Source organism: Mauremys reevesii, linkage group 3 (genome assembly GCF_016161935.1).
Source record: "Mauremys reevesii isolate NIE-2019 linkage group 3, ASM1616193v1, whole genome shotgun sequence".
Classification (NCBI taxonomy): Eukaryota; Metazoa; Chordata; order Testudines; family Geoemydidae; genus Mauremys; species Mauremys reevesii.
Genome location: NC_052625.1, coordinates 177,818,558 through 177,830,865, shown reverse-complemented (window position 1 = coordinate 177,830,865; position 12,308 = coordinate 177,818,558). Strand labels below are relative to the sequence as shown.

General features: G+C 45.1%; 1 protein-coding gene across 5 annotated transcripts in view; it reads left to right on the top strand.

The window, feature by feature from the left end:
* The window catches only part of MBOAT2 (membrane bound O-acyltransferase domain containing 2), a 191,106-nt gene that overhangs the window by 111,553 nt on the left and 67,245 nt on the right, over nt 1-12,308 (top strand). Inside the window, exon 1 of one of the 5 annotated variants that reach the window (XM_039528943.1) lies at nt 9,847-9,911. The exons of the other annotated variants lie outside the window; for them this stretch is intronic. The gene's annotated coding sequence lies outside the window, so the exon portion shown is untranslated. Of the gene's footprint in view, nt 1-9,846; nt 9,912-12,308 lie in introns of those variants that run through there. 5 annotated transcript variants of the gene reach the window in all.

Genomic DNA, 12,308 nt, shown 5'->3' with positions numbered 1-12,308 from the left:
GGTGTTTTCTCCTTTAGGTACGGTGAAGACAAATATGTGACATAAAGTATTCAAAACATTTTTCAAATATCTTTTATTAATAATCTGAACCATGATATTTAGTTATGATAAATAGAATTAACACAGTTCATGTGTATGCATATTACTACATATTCAGTTCTACTCTTGGAGACAAGAATTTGTTTTCTAATAAATGTGCATTGGCACACGCAGTAGAAGAGGCAGCAGTATTTTGGGCACTGAAGTGGAGCATCAGGGGTACTGACATAAGCAAATTATGCTGAGGCTATTCAGCCACATTTTCTAAAAAAATCAAAGCAATTTCACATTACACTGTGGTAGAGGCTGCCTTTTGAAGCAGAATAACTTAATATACATAAAGAGAAATTAAGATTTGTGCTGTTGCCTTTATATAACAGAAGAAGGGGATCTTAACACAGAGATGTGAAATCCACTTTCAAGTACAAATTCTGTAGAACTATGCCCACTATTCTTCAGGCAGAATATTATACAGTTGTCCTGCCATTACACAAAATATGTAGGGGTTAGAGGTGGCTACAAGAAAAGTAAGTTAGTTAATTGCAATGTTTATATGTTGGTAGAGCCCAGGTGCCCTGATCGGGTTTGGAGCCCCATTTTGCTAGGTGCTGTCCATAGATATAGATGTGATCCTTGCCCTGAAGAACGTACAATCAAAGAAGGTGAGCAATACATGAAGAGTGGTGGAAGAGCAGGAATCCCACAAGTTGTTCATAATTTACATATATATTTTTATAAAGCAAAAGAACATATGTATGAAACTTGTGTATGTTTTGATTGTATCACTCTTCCCTACCATTTTTATGTCACTAGGCTTTTCTCAATGTAAGGTCTTCTGGGCAGGGACCATGTCTTTATTACTACTTATTGTATTACTACTGTGCATAGGAAGGGGCAGGGGACTGCGAGACACAGGGAAAGGAAGTGAGAGAGGGGAAAGAAGCAGAGTAAGGCCTTAGTCTAGGCTATAAAGTTAGATTGACACAAGGCAGCTTACGTCAGCCTAGTTGTGCATGTGTCTTCACTTTAAATTTGGTTCCCCTTGGCGGAAGTGCCCCGCTATGTTGACATACGTTTATAGTGTAGACATGGCCTAAGAGGTGGAGGGGATTCCTAGACACAACCCGCTTGTTTGTCAGTAAAAAGGAACTATATTCAAATGGCTTTATGGAGAGGCTTTTCTGGAATGGAAGTGCATTGCAGCATCTCTCTTGGGATGGGGGAGCAAAAGGCCAGGTTGCCTCTACTAAGAAGGATGTGGTTTGTGTTTATTTTTCTCCCCATTATGAGGGTGGACTAAAGAAATTTATTGTCCTTTCCACCAAATCTGCTCTTGCCCCTTCCATTTAAATGTTTGGGTCCCTGAATCAATCATTGGACTCCTCCAGTGATGGTTACTCAAACACACATTATCCAAAGACGATACTATAGTAAAATTAAGCAAAAGGTCTTGACTTTTTGGTGCTAGCTGGAAGGATGGTGTATCCATTTGAACGTTGAAGTGATCCAGGAAAAACAGCATCCATTTCCCAAATGTGATGTGCAGCAGTATGTTATGTTTGAAGGGAAACTAAACTAAATGGACACAAATCGGGCATCAAAAATTGTAACATTCAAAAACCAGTAGGAGAGCACTTCAATCTCCCTGAAGACCCAATAACAGACTTAAAGTGGCCATTCTTCAACAAAAAAAACTTCAAAATCAGACTTCAATGAGAAACTGCAGAACTGGAATTAATTTGCAAACTTGACACTATCAAATAGGCCTGAATAAAGACTGGGGATGGCTGGGTCACTACAAAATATAATTTCCCCTCTGTTGATACTCACCCTTTCTTGTCAACTGTTGGGAATGGGCTACATCCACCCTAATTGAATTGGCCTTCTTAGCACTGACCCCCTCCCCTCCACCACTTGGTAAGGCAACTCCCATCTTTTCATGTGATGTATATTTATACCCGCCTACTGTATTTTTCACTCCATGCATCTGATGAAGTGGGTAATAGCCCATGAAAGCTTATGCCCAAATAAATTTGTTAGTCTCTGCGGTGCCACAAGGACTCCTCCTTCGTACTGTTTCAAACAGCACTATCAGCAGGGTCTATATGGACTAATTAATGCACAACACTTCAGTCTGATTTAGAAATCACACTCTATTGAGCACATTTCCACACTTGTAGAGCAGCCCTTCACAGGCCATAAAACAGTCGAAGTAAAATCTGTATAGGTCAATATTCTTTATTATGAGAGAGAGGGTAAACTGGTGAGAGATCTGTTTGCATCAAAACTTAGCAACAAAATTCATGTGTTTTTCACATGGAGGGAAAATATCAAGATGCATCCAGGGATGCTTTTCCTCTCCCAACTATGGTTGAGGATTGTGCTTATATATTTTTCCTTTTGCCTCTTCCTCAGTTTCACTTTGTCAGGTGCTCTTCAGATGGTGAGGAAAGAAGAAACACACCTATGCTCTATGGCACCATATTGACCAAGAAGCCCAAGTCTCAGAATATTGCAGCACCTCCCCTAATCCTTCTTCTGAACAGACAGGATATTTTGTCTCGGGGGTCAGTGTTTCATCCGTGTTAAAACAGATAGATTTTTCACTTCCTGATATGTGAACAGGGAAAATTAATAAAACAGGGCTACTAAATAAAAAAAGGTTATATATCTAGAACTGTGTGGGAACTGGAATTTTCGTTTTGCTGGGAATTCTGTGATTTTGAATTTTTTTTATTCCAAATAAAAACAAAAGAAAAAAATGTGAAACTTTCTGCAAAATGAAATTTTTGAAAAACCTTCATTTGGGGTCAATTGAAACATATTTTGTTAATATGAAAACATTTTCTGATTTTGACTTTATTTTATATAACTTACATTATAAGATAAATTTCAAAACTGTCTGATCCGTGAAAGAAAAATTACAGATAACAAAGGGTGAGTGAAATTCTGGTCCCATTAAAGTCGATGGCAAAATTATTTACTTCAGTTGGGCTAGTATTTCACTGAAAATATTTGTTATTAAAAATATCAGTTCTTCATTCTTTTCTGTTTGCTAAAGGATTTTCCACGTGTCCTTTAACCCTAAAGTATGCTCTTCATTGCTTCAGTGATTCTCCAAGGTGCATAAGAGCTACCATTGTTAATGTAATTCTGTCTGATGAGGTGTGACATTTGCCTTTTTAGCAATACAAAGGAAAAGTTGAATGGAAAAATATGCATAGCTCAGGTGGCCAGAAACAATGAAAGAAAAAAATCATGTCATTTGAAAAGATTGGAGCTTTTTTGTGGAAAGGTCTGTAGATCAAAAACTCAAAGATATTTTTTCAACCAATGTAACTACTTGGCAAATGAATTATTAACAAGCAATGATATCATAATGCAATACGTATGTGTAGCAGTGAGAAAGGAAGTCTTAGTTTCTTTTCTAGTCCCTGTAAAATTAGTTGCCTTGATCATCAACTAATGTGTAGTAGAGTATTGCTGAGGATTACAAATTGTCCAAAGTTTATGCTTTTAAACATTTTGTAATAATGCAATTTTAAAACTTTGGATGGTGTGTTTACTTGATAACCTGTTCAGTGCTTTGGGAAATATAAACTTTGGAAAGCACTAAAACCTAATATAAGAGATTAGTACAAGAATTTCAGCAAACTTATCAAAGAATTAATAAAATATATATCACACTTCTTAAATCATTTATGTCCCTGCTCATATACCTTCTATTTAAATATACTGTTGCACATGTCAATCCTATTTTTGCTTTACTGTGCTTTATGATTGGAACTTCATCCGGACTAGATTGACTAATATTTGTGGATACACTCAGTTGACAGATAACCTGGTTTTATCTTGACAAAAAAGTATTGTGAAATAATCCTAGATGTGTTTGCCCAGATGTGTTCTAAATGAATATGCCTCTTAACTGTTTATTATAAAAGTCTTAATTTGTGGAATTGTTGAATAAGTAGTCACATGCCAGTTTTTTCTTGAAGTTTATCTGTAAAATAAATATTGACTTTACCTTCTGGTAGCCCACATTTAGAGTGAATTACTGCTATAATTCTAAAATGGAAAACATAATTAAATTCCTAGTGGTTATAGATGAGAAAATAATTTCTAATTCCAAATAGGGTTGCCAACTTTCTAATTGCACAAAACCGAACACCCTTGCCCTACCCCTTCTTTGAGGCCCTGCCCCATTCACTCCATCCCCCCTCCCTCCATCACTCGCTGTCCCCCACCCTCACTCACTTGCTCATTTTCACCAGGCTGGGGAGGGTTCCTTTCCAACTGGGTGTTCCGGTGCTGGGGGAGGTGCTGGGAGGGAGGGGAAAGAGTTGATCGGCATGGGCCGTAGGTGCATGGGAGCGGGGGGGTGGGGGAGGGAAGGGAGCTTGGCTGTTGGTGGGTGCTAAGCACCAGCTAGGAGCACCCATGGAGTCGGCACTTACTAAGAAAGATAATGCTGCTTGGTACTTATACAGCACTTTTCATCTTCAAAGATCTATTAAGCCTCAATTAAGTGACATCACATCCTTCATTAATGAGCCAATTTTCTTTTAACCAGAAATAGGGTGACCAGATGTCCCGATTTTATAGGGACAGTCCCGATTTTGGGGCTTTTTCTTATAAAGGCACCTATTACCCCCCACCTCCTGTCCTGATTTTTCACACTTGCTATCTAGTCATCCTAACCAGACAGTTCAAGACTATCACCATGTTTCCCTCAGTGCAGTTTTAACTAGCTCACTAGAGTTTGGGCCAGCCACTTCCTCACGTACAGTGATCAGATACTATGATGCAACTTTCTGATTGTTTGAATTCTTTATGCAAGTCCATTTTAGAGCAGCTTTAGTTTAACAATTTAAAAGCCAGTATCAGAAATGTTTTTCACACACTCCAACAACTAAATTAGCTCTTTAGATCTGTCCAGAAATTTACCTTCCTCAGCCCAAAGTCCCCTTGTCCACCCTTTGTCATAACTGATTACAATATTTTCCTCGCCTAAGGCAAGGAGTAATTTTGATAGGGGAGTAGAGTTTTTCAGAGCTGAACTACATGAAGTTTAATTAAACTATGACAAAATTCAACCATGAACTGCAAAGAAAAAATGTCAACCAAAGGACATTTTCCCTCCAGCCATGTGAATTTGAAAGCAGGGACTAAAAACAGCTGTTCAGTGGCATGCAGGAGGTGTTGGGAGGGAGAGGGAGGAACAGGGATGGGGCATGCTCGGGAGAAGGGGTGGAAAAGGCAAGGAAGAGTTGGGGCGGAGCAGGGGCGAGAGGAGGTGGGGTGGGGTGGGGCCTTGGGGGAAGGATTGGAGTGGGAGTTGGACCGGGGGTGGAGCGGAGGCAGGAAGAGGAGAGCAGGGTGGAGGGCCCTGGATAAAGAGGTGGGGCCTGGGGTGGAGCAGGGGTTGAGCACACCCAGGGAAAATTAGAAGCCGATGCCTGTGTTTTGAACTATTTTCCTATTAATGTACAGTTTAGAATTACTGACTAATTTAGTGGGGAAAGTAGGTACATACAGTAACTCCTCACTTAATGTCCTCACGGTTAACGTTGTTTCGTTGTTACGTCGCTGATCAATTAGAGAACATGCTCGTTTAAAGTTGCGCAATGCTCCCTTATAACGTTGTTTGGCAGCTGCCTGCTTTGTCCACTGCTTGCAGGAAGAGCAGCCTATTGGAGCTAGCTGGTGGGGGCCTGGAACCAGGGTAGGCCAGCAGCCCCTCTGTCAGCTCCCTGAAGTTCCCTGTGTGGCAGCCATCCAGCAGTGTATCAATTGCCAGGCAGTTCAGGTGTCCCTCCCCCACACTGCCATGTGCTGCTTCTGCCCTCTGCCTTGGAGCTGCTCCCGGGACTTGCTTGCAGGAGGTTTGGGGGAAGAGGGATGCTGATGTCAGGGTGTCACCCGACCAGGGCCGCCCAGAGGGGGGGCAAAGGGGGCAATTTGCCCCGGGCTCCGCAGGGGCCCCCAAGAGAACAGCTGAGGCTCCCGCCTCCGCCCCTCTCCTGGAGTCCTAGCACATCAAGCGGCGTGTCTCCGGCGGGGCCCCTGAGCCCCGCCCTGCTCAGAGCTGCATGTGAGGGGGCGGGGCTGGGAGCTCCGGGCTGAGCTCAGCTCCTTCCGCTCGGCGTGGAGCTCACAGCCCCGCCCCCTCCCCACGCGGCTCTGAGCGGGACGGAGCTCAGGCCCCGCCGGAGACACGCTGCGGCTGTTCAGCGAGGCGCTGAGACTCCGGGTGAGGAGGGAGCCGGGGGGGTTGGCTAAGGGGCAGGGAGTCCTGGGGACAGTCAGGGCACAGGGAGGGGGCAGAGGTTGGGGGAGCGGTCAGGGGGCAGGGAATGGGGGGGTTGGATTGTGGGTGTTCTAGGGGGCTGGATAGGGTAGGACCGCCCAGAGGGGGGGGCAAGAGGGGCAATTTGTCCCGGGCCCCACAGGGGCCCCCACGAGAGTTTTTCGGGGGCCCTGGAGTGGGGTCCTTCACTCGCTCCGGGGGGCCCGGAAAACTCTCGCGGGGCCAGGCGCAGGAGCTTCTTCGCTCCTGGTCTTCGCCGGCGGGGGGTCCTTCCGCTCTGGGGCGGAAGGACCCCCCACTGGCGAATTACCACCGAAGCGGGACCCGCCGCCAACGTGCAGCCTGGGCTTCGGCAGTAATTCGGCGGCGGGGGGCCCTTCCGTTCAGGGACCCGCCGCCGAAGTGCCCCGAAGACCTGCAGCGGGGACCCCCCCCGCCACCGAATTACCGCCGAAGACCGGGCTGCACTTCGGCGGCGGGTCCCGCTTCGGCGGTAATTCGGTGGCAGGGGGCTCCCGCCACGGGTCTTCGGGGCACTTCGGCGGCGGGTCCCGGAATGGAAGGGCCCCCCGCCGCCGAAGACCCCGGGCCCCTGGAATCCTCTGGGCGGCCCTGCCCCCCACTCCTCATTATTGCCCCCCACGCCTGTACCCCATCTCCACAGAGCCGGGGGGGTGCGGAATATGACAGGACTTAGGATGGAGGGAGCTTGCTGGCAGCAGTTGCTGTCTCAACTTGCTGATCTACTTGAAAAAACAGTTTATTTAGAGTGGGGTCAGCATTCGTAAAGAGGCAATGTGCGTCTCTCTCTCTCACGCACGCACGCACATGCACCCCCTGGCACTTTGGAAAGTGGAGGGAGTGGTGCGCTCCAATGGAATAGCATGGGTTCATCATCACTTTCAGTTTCCACAGGGAATGTTTGCAGCCATTGCCATGCGTCTATTGTCTCCTCCCTCCATTTGTTCTGCCTTGTAGAGTGTGAGGATACATTAACAACAATGTGTTAACCCTTGAGGGCTCAGACGAATACTAGTTCTTCATTTCCCAAGGCATTCCCTGGGAAATATACCACCCTCTGACTCCACCACCTCAACCAAGCTTCACAATCATCATTGCTGTGTACAGTATTAAATTGTTTGTTAAAAACTTTGTGTGTGTGTGTGTGTGTGTGTGTGTGTGTGTGTGTGTGTGTGTGTGTGTGTGTGTGTGTGTGTGTGTGTGAATATAAATTTCCCTGGAACCTAACCATTTACATTAATTCTTATGGGGAAATTGGATTCGTTTAACATCATTTTGCCTATAGTAGCATTTTTCAGGAACATAACTACAACGTTAAGTGAGGAGTTACTGTACTGAGTTTTCAGGTAACAAAAGCAATATTGAGGCAAGATCAGTACTAACTTATGAGGGTAAGTTTTGTTTTAGATGATTTTTTTACAAAATTTAGACATTATTTTGCTATACTCCTATAGTCTAATTACCAATAGGTGTCATTTAATTTTTTTAAATTTTAAAATGAATACAGATATTTGCACAAGAAATGTTACCATGCAGGTTATGATGGTTAGCATGTGTCCAGTTGGTTATCTGAAAATACTTTTCTTGCCTGAGCAGATTGTTCTGGTACATCAAAACTAAAAATACTGTGCTTTGTTAGCATGAAACTGGGAAATGGTAGAATGTGTAGTTATCTGTTTTAAAATAAGAATTTCATACAAGAGACCTGTATGGAGTGTAGTTGTAGCCGATTCAGCCTCAGGATATTGGTGAGACAAGGTGGGGGAGGTGAGATAATATTTTTTTATTGGACCAACTTCTGTTGGTGAGAGAGAAAAGCTTTTGTGCTTACGCACAGCTCTGCTTCAGGTCTAGGAAAGGTACTCCAAGCATCACAGCTAACTCCAGGGTGGAACAGATTGTTTAACATAAGTACTTAGCACATATTAAAGATAGAGTGGCCCGTTAATACTTCTGCAGTCACAGGACAAAAAAAAACGGGGTTAGTAAGCGATAAATCCAGCATCTCTGTTCAGTCCATGATTTTTAGTGTCTAGCAGCATTATTAATTTAAGTTCCCAGGCTTGTCTTTTGAAAGTGTTCTGCAGGTTTCCTTTGAGGATGAGGACTGATCAACAAAGCCCTGGCTGGGATGATTTAGCTGGGGTTGGTCCTGCTCTGAGTATGGGGTTGGATTAGATGACCTCCTGGGGTCTCTTCCAACCCTAATCTTCTATAATTCAGATATAGAGTGATCGCTTGTCTCTCTCACCAACAGAAGTTGGTCCAATAAAAGATATTATCTCATTCATCTTGTCTCTAAAACAAGAGAGCTGTGAGATGAAACCCTGCCCCTTGTGGCTGGTGAAAGCAAGAGGGATAGGAGTGAGGAATGTTGAGACCAGCTTCGATAGAGATTAGTATCTTCCTTGAGTTCATTGTGCCAGGAAGGCATCTGTTTTAGAATCTATTTCTAGACATTGACAGTCTAGGAATTAACATTCTAACCTTCTCTTTAGAAGCTAATTTGTGGCAAAGCAGTGCCATCTGGTCTCTTATAGTTTACTTGACCCTTTTAATCAGGCTCCTGTTCCAGACATGGAGACTGCAACAATTTCACAGGTGGTTGATCAGTGACTTGGTATTGCCAAGAGATCAAGTGTGTATGCTCATCCTCCCCAAATCTCTGAGATGACTTCTGTACCATTGACTGTGAGGTTTTGTTGAGCTGTTTGTGGACCCTGACTGGCTGGAATGACATTTCACACCAGTTTCTCAGATCTTTCCTTTCTGTGTGATCTGAAAAGGTGGTGTTGGACAGTTGCTTACATACTCTCAGGGCTGAAGTGACATCAATATTTAAAATTCCATTTCTTTTGTCTCCTTCCTTGTATTTGGATGGTGTCATTTATTTGCCTTACCAGGGTTTGGTTGGCATGTTTGAGACTTGAGTGACTTCATTTGGGTGGGTAGCATCTAGAGTGTGTAATATTATGGTTATATCAATTACTGAAGGAAGGGTTACACCCAGCTTTGTTAGTGAGATTCATGACAGCTCATGAATACTCAGGTAATGTGATGAGTAGCAGTTCTTATTTCCATCTGTCTTTGACTAGGAGGTTGAATAATCTTGGATGGTTGTGGTGACTTTGTTACATACAGACAAGGCTTCCATTGAAGAACACTTGCAAGCTTGTCTTCATGCACATTCTGCAGGGGGGCATGTGATGGTAGAACCTTTACCTCTTTGCTGGGGGAAAATGTTACTCTACCCTTTCCCACTTATAACAATTGGCTTATTACAAAACTTACAAGCTAACCATAAGATCGTAATATTTCCTGACAAATTTAAAGTAAGAATTTCCAAACCTTTACATATTTAAGGGTTGTACAGTAACTAAGATGTTCAAGCAGTGATTTAGAAAGTGGGAAACAAAGTTAGCTACTTTAGCTCCTTGAAATTAACAATTTTTCTTCATTCATTATGTTTTCAGGACTGACCTTAAAGAGAGAGAAGTGAAGGGACAGGTGGTAATGAACTACAGAAGAACTCTCAATTTTTTTGGTGATTTCTCTTAAAGCATCCAGGAAAGAGTAGAGGCAAAAGTCTTCCCTTATTGATGCTATTAATTGTTACTCTGTGCCAAATAATTTTATTTTTACATATTGTAGCCTTTTATTCTATTTAATGTTAATTATACTCCAGTGGATTCTGCTCTGATAGCTACAGTCTCAAGTTCAACAAAGTTACCTCTGTTCTAGATCTAGAGCCTATAGGAACACATGAAACCATAGGCAAATAACACATACAATTACAATAGCATTTATCTTTTAATAGTTTTATTAAAGTTATCAACAAAGTTATAAATGTCACAGCATATACAATTAATAAAGATAAGTACAATGTACCTTCAGACGTATTCACGTCCTCCTAGATCAAGGGTCTCAAACACGCGGCCTGCCAAGCTCCCCACGTGGCCTCCCCCCCCCGCCTCTCTGCCTACCCGCGGGATTGCCCCCTGTGGTGTTGTGAGCCTCGCGCCGCTGTCTGAAGCAGCTGGCAGCATGCCCCTTTGGGCTGGGGGGGAGGGGGAAGGAGGCAGCATTACCTCCTTCCAGGCACTGCCCCCCGCAGCTCCCATTGGCCGGGAACAGAGAACCGCGGCCAATGGGAGCTTCATGGGAGGTACCTGGAGGAGCGGCAAGAGCAGCGCACGCACAGAACCCTGAGCCTCTCCCCCTTCCCCAGGGGCTGCAGGGACACGGTTCCAGCTGCTTCCTGGAACGGAGCAGTGCGGGGCCGGGACCAGGGCAGGCAGGCAGGGAGCCTGCCCTGGCCCCAGTGCGCGCCACTGTCACCCCGGAGCCGCTCTAGGTAAGCGGTGCCGGGCTGGAGCCCACACCCTGCACCCCAACTCCTTGCCCTGAGCCCCCTGCCACATCCCACACCCCTCCTGCACCCCAACTCTCTGCGCTGAGTCCCCTGCCACATCCCACACCCCTCCAGCACCCCAACTCCCTGCCCTGAGTCCCGTGCTGCATCCCACATCCCGCCTGCACTCCTTGCCCTGAGACACCTGCCGCACCCCTCACCCTCTTGCACCCCACCCACCAACGCCCTGCCCTGAGCCCCCTGCGCACCCTGCATACCACCTGTACCCCCTGTACCACCTGCTCTCAGTCTGTCTATACCTACATTCTGCTCATGTACATGGAAGTGTCAACCCTCTCTTTCTTATTGGTCTATGTCTCTTAGAAACGCAAGTGACACCGAATTCTATAGGCTGTGTAGGTTCTCGTTGACATACCACCTTTAACTCGCAGTTAAGGCACATGTTAGAGACAAGATTTGTTGTTGCAGCATTTTGTAATTTAAATTTAACCTTTCCAGCTACATTTTCATGATATTACGAGTTGGTACTTCTTTTCCCATAATTTTTCAGGTTATTTCTCGATCATTAACTTACATCCTCATTTCTTGTCTCCAAGGTCTAAAATAGCTAAGCTAAAGTCTTGCAGGCCTCAGCCCACAGTTTCTTGTGTTTCAGCTTGTCTTACTCATATCTACTACATAATACCTCTAAATATAGATCAATCTTATTCTTTTATAATCCTATAAATCAACTCTAATTAACAACCAATGAATATATATGGCATAACATATGGATTAATTATAACATCACACAATAAATGGATAAATTAAAATCATGGCTACAATATGCTCCTCTTAACTACATGACATATGTTTAAATTTTGGAATATGCAGCCAACCTTAAATACTAGATAGTGTTTAATTTTATAAAAATCTCTATATGGTTTAAATACTTCTGTCATGTTGTTAACTATTTGTTTTAAGTTAATTGATTGGTCTCTTCATACCATTTATTATCTTAGTTCAGGGGTGAGCAAACTATGGCCTGCGGGCCGCATCCAGCCCATCAGGCGTTTTAATCTGGCCTTCAAGCTTCTGCCGGGGAGCAGGGTCAGGGGCTTGCCTCGCTCCATGCGTGCCGTGGCTCTGCGCAGCTCCTGGAAGCAGTGGCATGTCCCCGCTCCAGCTCCTACACGTAGGGACAGCCAGGGGGCTTTGCATGCTGCCCTAGCCCCCAGCGCTGCCCCTGTGGAACCACGGCCAATGGGAGCTGCAGGGGCAGCGCTTGTGGATGGGTCAGTGTGCAGAGCTGCCTGGCCAGCGCCGCGCCTCCATGGAAGAGCTGGAGAGGGGACGGGGCAGTGTGCAGACCCACCTGGCTGCGCCTCCGCGTAGGTGCCAGAGAGGGGGGGATATGCCATTGCTTCCGAGAGCTGCTTGAGGTAAACGCCGTCCAGAGCCTGCACCCCTGACCTCCTCCCATGCCCCAACCCCCTGCCCCAGTCCTGATCCCCCTCCTGCCCTCGGTCTCAGCCCGGAGCACCCTTCCTGCACACCAGACCCCTCATCCCCAGACCACTATGTCTATCC